Here is a 12,628-nt window from a genome sequence, read left to right on the forward strand (position 1 = left end):
CCAAAAAGTTAGGATCATAATAGTAACTACCTATTAGGGGTTTTGTGAGGGTTAAATGAAGATAACACTTAGAAAGTGCTTAACACAGTGTCTGACAGAGTAAGTGCACAAGACATGTTCAGTTACTGTTAATATTATTGTTGTTGTTATTATTATTACTATGACTACTACTATCACGCTGTCTTCCACATTCACCCTGGCATCAGTTCCATTGGAATCAACCTCCTAAAAGCCTCTCAAAGCCATCTCCTTTCTCAATTTCTCAGGCCTGGCCCAGCCTGTTTCACGCTTCTATTAGGAGCTTGTTAAATCACAGGTTGCTGGGCAATTAATAAATCCAGAGTTTATGATTCTGTGGGTCTGCAGTAGCCTAATTTGCATTTTCAGCAAGTTCCCAGGTGATGATGATCCTGTGGTCCAAGAATTACTCTTTAACAATCTCTGCTTCTGAATTCTTCTCAGACTCTCTGATTCAGGAGTCTTCCAGCTAACTCTTTTCCAGACTGGAGGCCTCAAAGCTGGGGTGACTTGAGAGTGGAGATCATTCAAGGAGGGTCGGAGGTTGCAGGCTGGGAGATGAAAGGGGCTTGGCCTCTGGTTCCAAGGTTTGTTCTTCACCCTGGCATCTGCTAGGGTGATTGTAGGGCCTGAAATCCCACCCTCTGTTTCCTCTCTGACCCCCACTCACACACACACACAGAGCTTTCCCCTTACCCCTCCTAATCACTCACTCCAGGAGGAGTCCCAAACTGGAGGGAGCCCCCCGGGCTCAGAGCTCACCCACCCTCATGCTGTATCCAGAACAACCCTTCATCCCTTTCCTCACAGATGTTTCATTCACCCTCCTCTCTGGTCTGAAATTCCCTCAAAAGCATTCACTAGTAATTTTTCCAAATCATAGTAATTACCTCATTACTTTGGTATTAATAGACTTCACTTGGCATCAAGGAGCCAGTTGAAACATGTCCAGACCCTGTGTGCAGAGAGGGATTCCTGGAGCAGCCCTGCTGCTCAGCCCTGTTCACCTCCCTGCCCACCACTCTCCCCACTCAAGCCCTGGCCCACATCACAGAGTATCTTGGAACCACAGACTCATGAGAAACAGCCAAGGCCAAACCATCCACTCTCCAGAGGCCTAGAGTCACCCAGCAAAATAGAAGTGGCACCAAGAAGGGAACCCAGGGCTCTTGACCACCTGGGGCAGGCTTCCCCCTTCCTCCCCTTAGCTACACCTGGGACAGATCTGACTTGAAGACCCTCCAAAGCCTATCCTGGATGAGGAATCAGAGGTGACTCCTCACTTCCCAATAATAAGGAATACTTATTTTGTATGATTCATAAACTCTCCAGTAAACTTACTTAAGCCTTACAGCCTCCTATGAGGGAACTGCTGTCCTTTAACCCATTTTACAGATAAGGAAACTGAGTCACAGCCAAGAGGAAAGTCACACAATTATAACTGGGGGAGTCCTTGGGGAGGGCACCAGACCTGAATCAGTTAACTCCAGATGCCTGGGATCCTCCTCCTCTCCCCACCCCAAGGCTTTCATGTCTCTAGCAGCACCTGCAACCTCTTTCTAGATTCCAGGACAATAAGAAGATTTAGTTCATATGTATTGAGGGCTAACTCTGTACCAGCTGCTTTCCTTGCATTATTTCCCTCTCCCCCAGGGCTCTTCTCTGTGATAAAAATTCAATTAGCCCCATTTTAGATGAGCAATGAGAGCTTAGGTGATCTGCCCAAGACTCACTCTCAGTAGCAGATCTGGAATTAATTCCAGGCAGGCCAGACTCCCCAGCCTATTCTCCTAACTGAGACTCTGCTACAAGCACCTTCCTCTGTAGGCTTCAGCATCCACATCTTTAGTAATCAAAGGGACCATGGATGAGGGCTTGCTGAGTGTCAGGCATCAGTTTGCCACAATCCCTACATGGCCCAATGCACTTGAAATTTTTCGTGTATTTGAATCCGTGACTTGTTTCAACCTCAGGACTCTACTGCCTTGGTCATAACCTGCCCACCCTCAGGTGGATGGTAAGTGGGTTTCCAAGGACAAGGCTCTCCAGGAACATTACTTGGGAAACTTCCTCCACAAATAGAATGGGGGAAGGGAAAGTTTCGGTGGAAAGGCTGCCCAGGGCAAGGCTGGCCAAGGCTGAGAGTGACTGAGCAGCCAGAGACTAGACTAGCCAAGCTGGTCAGGGTGGGGGGGGCCAGTACAGAGGATCCTTTGTCAGACCCGAAGCTGCAAGGCTGCCCCATCCCCACCATCTGGTTCCAGCTCCAACCCAGTGATGCATGATGGGGAAAATGGGGGTGGGGGTGCTGGGGGCTGCCCACCTGCTCTGCCTCCTGGGATAAGCCAATCCAAGACCTCCCAGGCCCATCTGGCCAACATATCCCCGAGCCCTGACTACCCCTGGGGACTCCTTTCGACAGGCTGAAATTGGCCAGGAGTGTGGCCAGCCTGTCAGGGTCACAGGTCACTGTTAATCTGCCAGAACGAGGGAGGGTGGGCAGGTGGGCAGGCAGCCAGTGTGGGCAAAGCCCTGGCAGTTTCTGCCGTCTGCTCTGGTGGCCTTCGAGGGAGATTTTTCCTCTTCTGGCAGTCAGGGAGGTGGGCTAGAAAGGATGCAGACCCTAGGAAAATTGCAAGTGCTCGTATTGTTCGCTACCTAGCAATCCTCTTCTAGGTGAGGACTCCAGAGAAACTCTCATCCATGTGCTCAGGATGTCATTGCAGCACCCCATATGATGGCTGAACATTGGTAATAAATGCCTATCAATAGGGGACTGGATAAACAGAAGAACCTAGACCATTTTCCTCACTGTTACTCAACTATTGGGTCTAAGAACTGAGACCCCCCTACATCCACGTGACTAGACTGTTCCAGGAAATTCTTGCCCTGAAAGATAAGACTGTCAACCAAGAAATAACTTTGCTATTTGCCTCAGGAAATTCTTGCAAACCAATTTGTTTGGGCAAACAATTTGCTCACCTTGGCAAACAGCTCTCTTATCAGACAACAGTTCACTTGTCAAAGTTTCTAAGAGCCTCTTCTCAGGTGTCTACCAACTCTAAACTATTATGTCACAAACTCTGCCAATTTTGATCAGTTTTCTGCTTTAAAAGACTCACACTTGAGCCCCAACTACCCCCTCAACCCTAGAAATATACTTCCCTGATCACGCCCTTTTGAGGCACTGCTAAGACTCCGTGAGATACTGTTTCCATTTGCTATAGCAAATTTCATAAACTCAGCTTTGCTTAATCAACAGTTTTTCCTGGTTGTCTTTCTGGAGGAGTTGACCATAGACAAAATGTGATCTATTTATATGACAGAAAACTTCACAGCAGGTAAAAAGAATGAACTAGAAATGGATGGATCCTGCAAATATAAGGTTAAGTGAAAATTCAAGTTGCAGAAAGATGTGAGAAAAAAATATGAAGAACTAGGTAACATTTAAAAACACACAAACAATATTTTGTATGATTTTAGGATAGACTCATATAAAAACAAGTACAGGTATAAAAATATGCCTGTGTTTGTGGAAATCCAAAATTCAAGGCATTTATGAACAGTAATGTCTTATCACTTCTGTGAAAAAGGAAAACAAAAAAGATTTGAGGAAACATGACTAAAATTGTAGTTCAATTTAATTATTTGGGAGAATAGGTACCCAGGTGATTTTTTTTTTTAATTTCCTTAAATTGCTTTTTTTTTTTAATGTCTATTGGCCACAAGCTTATTTTTTTAAGTCTAGTAAAATACACATAATATGAAATTTACCAGTTTTACCATTTTTGAGTGTACAGTTCTGTGACTTAAGTTTATTCACGCTGTTCATCACCACCATCCATCTGCAGAACTTTCTCATCTTTCAAAACTGAGACTTCATGTCTATTCAATAGTAACTCCCTCTGTCCCTTTCCCTCAGTGCCTGGCAACCACCATTCTACTTCCTGCCTCTGTGAATTTGAGTACTCTCAATTCAAATGAAATCATGCAACAGTTCTCTTTTTGTGACTGGCTTATTTCACTTAGCATGATGTCTTCAAGATTCATCAAGTTGTAGCATGTGCTAGAATTTCCTTCCTTTTTAAGGCTGAATATTATTCCATCCTGTGTATACACCACATTTTGCTTGTCCATTCATCCATCCATGGACACTTAGCTTGCTTCCACATTTTCACTATTCTGAATGATGCTGCTATGAACATGGGTGTACAAATATCTGTTTGAGATTCTGCTTTTAGTTCTTTTGAGTAAGTACCTAGAGGTGAAATTGCTATATCATATGGAAATTCTATGTTGAATTTTTTAAGAAATTACCATACCATTTTCCATAGCAGCCACACCATTTTTCATTCCCATCAGCAGTGCACAAATGCTTTTAAATCCACATCCTCATCAGCACTTGTTATCCTCTGTGTTTTGATAACAGCCATCCTTAATGGGTGTGTTAAGTGGGCTTTTTTTTTTTAATGCAAGTACTTTAATGCAAAACATCTTGTCTGCTTTTCTGTATCAGAAAGAAAGAAAGAAAGAAAGAAAGAAAGAAAGAAAGAAAGAAAGAAAGAAAGAAAGAAAGAAAGAAAGAAAGAGGGAAAGAAAGAGGGAAAGAAAGAGGGAAAGAGGGAAAGAAAGAGGGAAAGAAAGAAAGAAAGAGAAAGAAAGAGAAAGAAAGAGAGAAAGAAAGAGAGAAAGGAAACATTTCCAAAGTTGAAGGAGGGCAGGTGAGACCCAAGCCCATGATCCAGGAGTTAGTTCTGTGCAGCATTGAACAAGTCACTTAACCTCTCTGAGCCCCAATTCTGTCACCCAGGAAAATGGAGCAGTAGTTATTCCATTTCCAGAATAAAGGAAGTAACAAATGGTCAGGTGTTTGTGCAAAGAAAGAAATTTGGCTAGAAAGTCAGTAGGTAGGTTTTGTAGTCTGGTGCAGAGGGGAAGCAGTAAGAACTGTAAGTGAAATCTAATTACGCCAAACAGGTAGGAAATCGTCTTGGTCCCATTTCACAGATAAGGACTTGGAGGCATAGAGAGGTTAAGTAAATGTCCAATGCCGCTGGTTAGTGGGCACAAATTTGCATCCAGGTCTGTCAGACTCCAAAGCCCTCACTCTGTGATTGTTACACCAGAGGTCAATCAGTAAGTTCCTGATCCAAAACACAGCCTTAAACGCTGTCTGAAGTTTAGACTTTTTCTCCCTAGATCTACACTATGCAATACAGTCACCATTAGCCACGTGTACTTATTTGTAATTAAGTAAAATTAAAATGTCAGTTCCGCTGTTGCATTAGCAACACATTTCAAGTGCTCAATAGCCACACCTGTCTACCGTACCGGACAAGTGCAGACACCTCTGTCATCTCAGAGATTTATACTGGAGAGCACTGATCTAGATGTTGGGGAGGGAAGGCATTGAAGGGTATAAGCACAGGAATGTGACCAGGCAGGTCTTTTTGCTGCAGCCATCACTCAGGAGTCAGGGAAGGAGAGAGGTGGGTACCCAGCAGGTTAAAGTGAACAGGTTATGGTGAAGGCACTGAACCAGATGGCAGTGGAGGCAGAGAGGTAGAGGCAGTGAAGGAGCAGAAAGGTAATCCAGTTCTGCTTTCTGATTCTGACGGACCTGGAATCCTCTTCTGCCACTTGCTATGTGGCTTTGGGCAGTGTGTGCATGCAAATTCTCTGAGCCTCAGTTTCTTCAACTATAGAATGGAAATAATAAAAGTACCAGCTGCACAAGGGTTGTTGTAAGTTTAAAAGGGATAATATGGGTAGAGCTCAAACACTGGTCCCCACTATCTGTGATAAGGGACCAGTTTACTGTTTCCAATCCACTGTGGACTGATACTTTTGTAAAATACAATTAAAATGAATTATTCAAAAAACAATCACGTGCTTGGATGTCACAGCAATGTCAAATAAAAGTTTTTAGACTTTCTTCCTTATTTTGTAGTAACAATCAGTTTAGGGACTAACACTACGCGCAATTTGAGCAGCAGTGATTCTAGGTCACTTAGTTTTATGGCTGACAAGGTCAATGGCAGTCATTGCTATTATTAATAATAATATTGGGGGAAGGATAAATTGGGACTTTGGGATTAACATATACACACTACTATATATAAAATAGATAAACAACAAAGACCTACTGCAGAGTAGGTGTATATTCAGTATCTTATAATAACTATATTCAATATCTTATAATAACCTATAATGGAAAAGAATCTGAAAAAGAATATATATATATATATAACTGAATCACTTTGCTGTTTACCCAAAACTAACACATTGTAAATCAAATATACTTCAATAGAAAAAAACAATACTGGATAGAGCAATGAATAATAAATAGGGAGTATGTGGAGAAAAAGGAGTCTTACATAATACCGTGTAATACTAATACCCATAATGGGGAGAGGTGGGAGTGACCCCAGATACAGTCACTCCAGGGTCCTCTCTTTCAATGCAGTAGGGAAAGGGCTACAGAGGCCACAGGCCTGATTTGAGGTAGAACTGGAATTAGGGCCTAGCTCAGCCCAGTTGTACCTCTGGGCTTGTTATTTTTACCAGCCTCTCTGCTGTTGAAACTCTGGTGTTACCACTCAAAGGTGGAGAAATGGTTTCTTTTGCAATAGGTTGTCCTACCAATTGAATGGCTGGATGAGGGGCAGGTTCCAGATCCCAAGCTCTCCACCCTCCTGCCACAGGACCCTTGTACATGTTATCCGTCCCCTCCTCCTGGGCATTCGTCTTCCCTTCACCTGGTTAACTCCCACTGATCACTGAGATTTTTGCCCATCCCCTTCCCCAGCTGCTTTTGCAGGAAAGTTTCCAGATTGATTAGAATTTCATGGCTTCAGAGTTCTGTTAGAATTTCACAACCGGAGAATTCTATTGATTAGAATTTTATGGCACTAGAGAGGTATTGATTGACATTCCATGGCCCCAGAATTCTATTACTTAGAATTTCATGACTTGAGAATGCCATTGATTCAAATTTCATGCTTAGTGTTCCAGTAATGCATGCTTCCCCCAGATACCAATGCAGATCACTCAGCCCTCTGCTCAAACTGTCACCTTCTCAGGGAGGCCTCCCTTGACCTCCTTATTTCAAATTGTCTGCCACCTGCTCCAGCTTTGTTTTTCTCCATGGTGGTGATTCCAGTTAACATATCAAATACATTACTTGCTGCTCCCTGTAATAGAATGTAAGAAGCTCCACCAGAGCCTGGATTTTTATGTCTTGTTCACTACAGGATTCCCCAGTGCCTAGAACAGTGCCTGGTACACGGTGGAAGCTCAATAAATATTTGTTAAATGTTTATAAATGAATAAACTGCAGAATGAATAAACTGTTTTAATTATGATATAGTTATTATACAATGATTTTTAAAAGGAGTGCCCATTTATCCACCTACCTCCTCCATCAAGCTACATCTCACTTAATGCTTCAATTCACTATGGAGAAGAGAATGCCTCTCCTTTCCCTAGTTGAGTCTCTCTCCCTAAGACAGGGGTCTCATCTAAGTCAAGATCTAGGCTTCTAGGAGAGGGAAGGGAATTGAAATGAAGAGGAGAGAGGGATGAGTCTAAAAGAGGATATTCTAAGATCTGGAATCTACTAATTTTTCAGACCTTAAATGTTACTATCATCTCCAGGAAGCTCTCCCTGATGGCCAGATTAACTTGACTCACCTGTCAAATGCTCTTCAACAGCACTCTATACTGTACTATTTGTATTTAGAGACATGCTGGGTGATTGTTTGATTGATATCCACAGATAAAGACCACATCTGCTTTGTACCTCATGCCTAGACTAGTGCCCGGCACACAGTAGGTGCTATCTGTGAAATGAATGTATGAACACCTCATCACACTCTTGCTGGCAGAATGGAAACAGACAGGCTCAGGTCAATAGTTGTTAAAGGTCAGGGAATGACAGAGGGAGAAAGACCCATAGGGGACTGGAATTTGGGTTCCCAGCCTCCTTCTGGAGCCATGTCCAAGGTTAAGGGGTAGAATAGGAATGGCCAAACTTCTGTAAATGAACAGATAGTAAAACACTGTCTGCTGTTGTAGCAATCAGTCATAAACAATATGTAAACAATAAGCATGGATGTGTTTCAAAAAACTTAAATTGGGCGCTAAAATTTATAAACTTATTATAAAGTCTCATGTGTCACAAGCAACATTCTTACTTACTTTGGTTTTTTCAACAGTGAAAAGTTGTAAACACGTCGTAAACAGAACAAAACAGCAAATAGGCAAGGATTATAATGTGCAAAACTCCAAAATAAAGCTTTAAGTAGAAAGTAAGGGTGGGAGATGAGGTGAAGAAGGGATGTTTTCTGTCTAAATCACCAATGTAGGGCAAGTCACTCAACTGCTCTGAGCCTCCAGCTCAACGTTTGGAAAAGAGCAATAATAAAAGTCCCTGGTTCCCAAGGCGATCCTGAGGATTAACTGTGATAAAACCTTCAACTCCAGCCAGGAGGGCTGAGTGTAAGCCACTGGGTGGCTGTAGTTAATAATGATTGTCATAATTACCAGGGGGGACTTTGGGATGGACAAATGGAAGGACGTATGCAAACCCTGCAGAACAAAGTCTGGCACCCATAGAAGCTCTTAACCTCCTTGGACCTTCACCCCCGCCTCCACCCACCCTAGGTCACTGGAGACAGACCTCCCCAGGATCCTCCACTGGCTTCCCAGGCTCTCCTGCTCCCTGCAGGCTTCTTCTGAGACAGAGAAGGTGCCCACGGCAGCTGGAGGGGGTGCGGGGAGAGGGCCGGGTGTGCAGGGAGGAGGGCCTGGTCAGAGCCCTCCACTCATTGTCTGAGCCCGACGGCCCGCCAGCCAGCTGATGTCGTGGGTCCCGACACCAGCTGGCCCACCCCACCCCCACCCAACACTCCCTCCTCCCCGTCCCTCCTTGTCACTCAGCCTCCACCCCAGCCCTCCCGCAGCCTAGAGTCAGGATGTGACCAGAGGGTCTGAGCTTTTGTCCCCCAAATCATGGGCTGATTTGCATCCCTTTAGCAATCTGCACACCCCATTCATTTGTAGAAGCTAGACTGCTGCAAAGCCAGCAGGATTCTCGGGTTTATTTTATATGTGATGGGTTTTGAAAGGTGACTTTGGGTGTTCCCTTTCAGCCTTCAGCACTTCCTTATTCTGGGACCTTGGCTACTCTGATCTGATCCTCAGTTTCCTTACCTGTAAAATGAGGACGGTAACACCTTTCTTATAGAGTGGTTGTGGGAAGTGAACACAATATACCTGGCACAAAGTGTGTGCTCAACAGATGACAGCTGTAATTATTTAAACATATTAGCATCCTCATGTCCTCCAGAGCCAACCATTAAAGGCTGCGCTGTCTTATAAGGTAAGACACATACCTAGTGTGTGGTTATTTAAATTAAAATTAATTACAATTAAGTTAAATTGGAACTTTAGATCCTTAGCTGCACCAGCCATATTTTAAGCGCTCAATAGCCACATGTTTTGGTGGCCGTCATCCTAAACAGCACAGGTATCATCTATCCCCATTCTCAAAGATTGTGTTAGATTGTGTTGATTCCAACCCTCTAACTGACCTGAGATTTTCTCCTTTTCCTGAATAGGGTTCTGTGGTCTTTCTCCCCACCCCCATCAAGGTAAGGACCTTGGTGAGTGGGTGTTCTTTTGTTCTCTGCACCTGGGCAGGAGGGAGGATAACAGGTGTGGAGCTGTGCCCTGGGGCACCAAGGGGGTGGGCGCAATTGTCCCTGTGGTAAAGCAAACAGCTGCACCCAGCTCTGTCTCAGGTTCCGGCAGGAGCCTCCACAGCCCGGATGTGGGTCACCATCTCCCAGAGGCGGTTTAAGGTCACACAACATATCTCAGCCTGGGATGAGCAGTTTCCAGCACAGCTGACACCTGGGGAAGGTGCACCAGATGGGAGGCCCAGAGTGGAGGGGAGGGAAAGATTAGCAACCTCTCAAAATGCCAAGGCTCATCTGCACCAGAGCCTGAAAGGCCTAGATAGGTTCCGTTCAGACTATTTCGAACTATGTGCATCGCTGTGGTCCCGCCTCACCTCTGGAGTTTAACAACCACAGCAAGAAATGCATGTTTATGACTGTCCATTGACATCTCGAAGTCAACATCCCTAAACCTGAAATTTCCTTTTGCCCCCCAGGATGTGTCTGTTAATCGCACATCTCAGGGAATGGCAGCCCCATCCTTCCAGCTGTCCCACCCAAAAACTTCAAATCATCCTTGACTCTTCTCTTTCCTGTACCTACGAAGGAGCCATCAGCAAATCCTATTGGCTCCATCTTCAAAATATATCTTGAATCCAACCCCTTCTCACCATCCCCACTGCTTGTCACCAGCCTGGTCCAAGCCACCATTGTCTCCCTCTGGCAGCTTCCCACCTTTGCCTACCCCAATATACTCATCACCCCAGAGGCATGAAGACCACTCCTCTGTCCAAACTGTCTAGTGGCTCTGAAATCACTCAGAACAAAGTCTAATTCCTTATTGTGGCCTACTGGGTCCCATTTATCTGGTCCTGGTCCCTTTGCCCAGCCACGTACTGATGTCTCTTCTGTGCCATGTATGCTCCTGCCTCAGAGCCTATGCCCCTGCTACCCTCCACCAGGAGCCATTCTTTCCTCACACAGCTTCTGGCAGTTCTCTTATCTTCTCAGGTCTCAGGAATATAAATAGCCTATTTGAATTAGACTTTCTTTGTTACCTTATATAAAACAGCAGTCTCACTGCCATCCCACCTCCATCCCACCCCACCCCACCACACCACACCACCTTTGTCTTCATTTTTCCTTAGGGTATCTAACATAGCAGCTATTTATTTACTTGCTGTCAGCCTCTTGTCAGCATCCCCTTATAAGGCAGCTTCATGGGGCAGGGATTTGTCTGTCTTCACTGCTCTGTACAGTGCCTGGCACATAGTAGGTGTTCAGTGAAGGAAAGAAAGAGGCACAGGGTCTGTGCTAAGAACCATGCTAAGCACCTAATATGGTTATCTCATCTAATAGCCATAGCCCCGAAGGCAGGTACTGTTATTATCCTTATTATCTGACTTTGCAGATGGGGAAATGAGGCTCAGAGGCAAAAGACTTGCCCCAAATTAGTAACAGTCTTAAAGTGTGTCTCTTGTACCACTCCTTCACCTACAATAAGAATTGACAGTCAGGGAGTGGTTGGAAACCGGATTCAGACTGACCCTGGGGGACTCAGTTGCATAGGCAGAATGTCTGCGACCCTCTGCTCTGCAGTAGGCAGCTCTCAATAGATGAGTCTTTTACACATTCTCAGAGGAAGCTCTAATCCCTGGATTTCTCCTTTCTTTTGGTATGGCTTGTGGCCAATTGTTTAAAGGAGAAAAAAATGCACAAATCAGAACCCTCTTGGGTATCCTTGAAACCTTTTATATGCGTTCCATTGCCCCAGGCTGTGACTTCCCTTCCCAAGAGTCTCCAAATAGCAGCCCAGCCCTCCCTACTCAGGTCACTCTCTTTCCCAGCAGCCCGAACCAGCTGAAAGAGGAGCATGGTTGGTGGAGGGAGGTCTGAGAAGCTCTGCAGGTGGGGCAGGTAAAGAAGAGGTAAGAGGGAGGGGCCACACATAAGATTTTGTAGGTTCTGTTTGGACGTTTGAATTTTATTTTAGGCATATTGATTAGTCTTGGAGGTTTTTGTTATTTTTTGTTTTTGATTTTTAATTGAGGAAAATATATAGAGCACAAAAAAATCATAACGGTGAATTTTCTCAAGCTGAGCACACCCCTGTGTCTGTGAGCACCCAGACTGAGAATCAGAGTGTCACCACCCCCAGAACTGTGTATCTGTTAATCCTAAACTCCTAATTTATCCCTCCCCTTTCCTCTTTGGTAACCATGGTTTGTTTTCTATGTCTGTGTGTCTTATTTCTGTTTTATAATACTTTCATTTGTATCATTTTTTAGCTTCCACATATAAGTGATGTCATGTGATACTTGTCTTTCTCTGTCTAACTTACTTCACTTAGTATGATAATCTCTAGGTCCATCCATGTTGCTGCAAATGGCATTATTTCATCCTTTTTATGGCTAAATAATATTCCATTGTATATATTGTTGACTAAAGAAATGCACAATCCAAAGGTTGAGAACTACGTTTTATTTGGCAGAATTTTTGAGGACTTCAAGCCTGGGAGACAGCCTCTCAGCTCTAAGGGACTGCTTCAAAGAGGCAAGGGAGGAGCCAGGATATATGGGAGTTTTTGTAACAAAAACCAGGTAGTCAGAACATCAAAAGATTACTATTCATTAAAGAAACTAACAAAACTTTGTAAATCAACTATAGTTCAATAAAAAATTAATTAATTAAAGACAACCAGATATCTCAAGTTAAGGAATATAGATAGGGCTTTTCTATGTACAAGAAGATGCAAGAGTCTGGGTTCATTGAAATCATTCCTTTATATGCACCATAGCTATCTAGGGCCAGTATCCTGTGCTTCCACATCCTGAGTCTCAGGGTGCACCATTGAGGGTGGCTGCAGTTGCTGATGGCTTGATAGCAGGCATCCTACTTCCATCCTGAGTTCCCTCAGGGCTCACCAGGAT

This window comes from Camelus bactrianus, chromosome 19 (assembly GCF_048773025.1).
Source record: "Camelus bactrianus isolate YW-2024 breed Bactrian camel chromosome 19, ASM4877302v1, whole genome shotgun sequence".
NCBI classification, from domain to species: Eukaryota; Metazoa; Chordata; class Mammalia; order Artiodactyla; family Camelidae; genus Camelus; species Camelus bactrianus.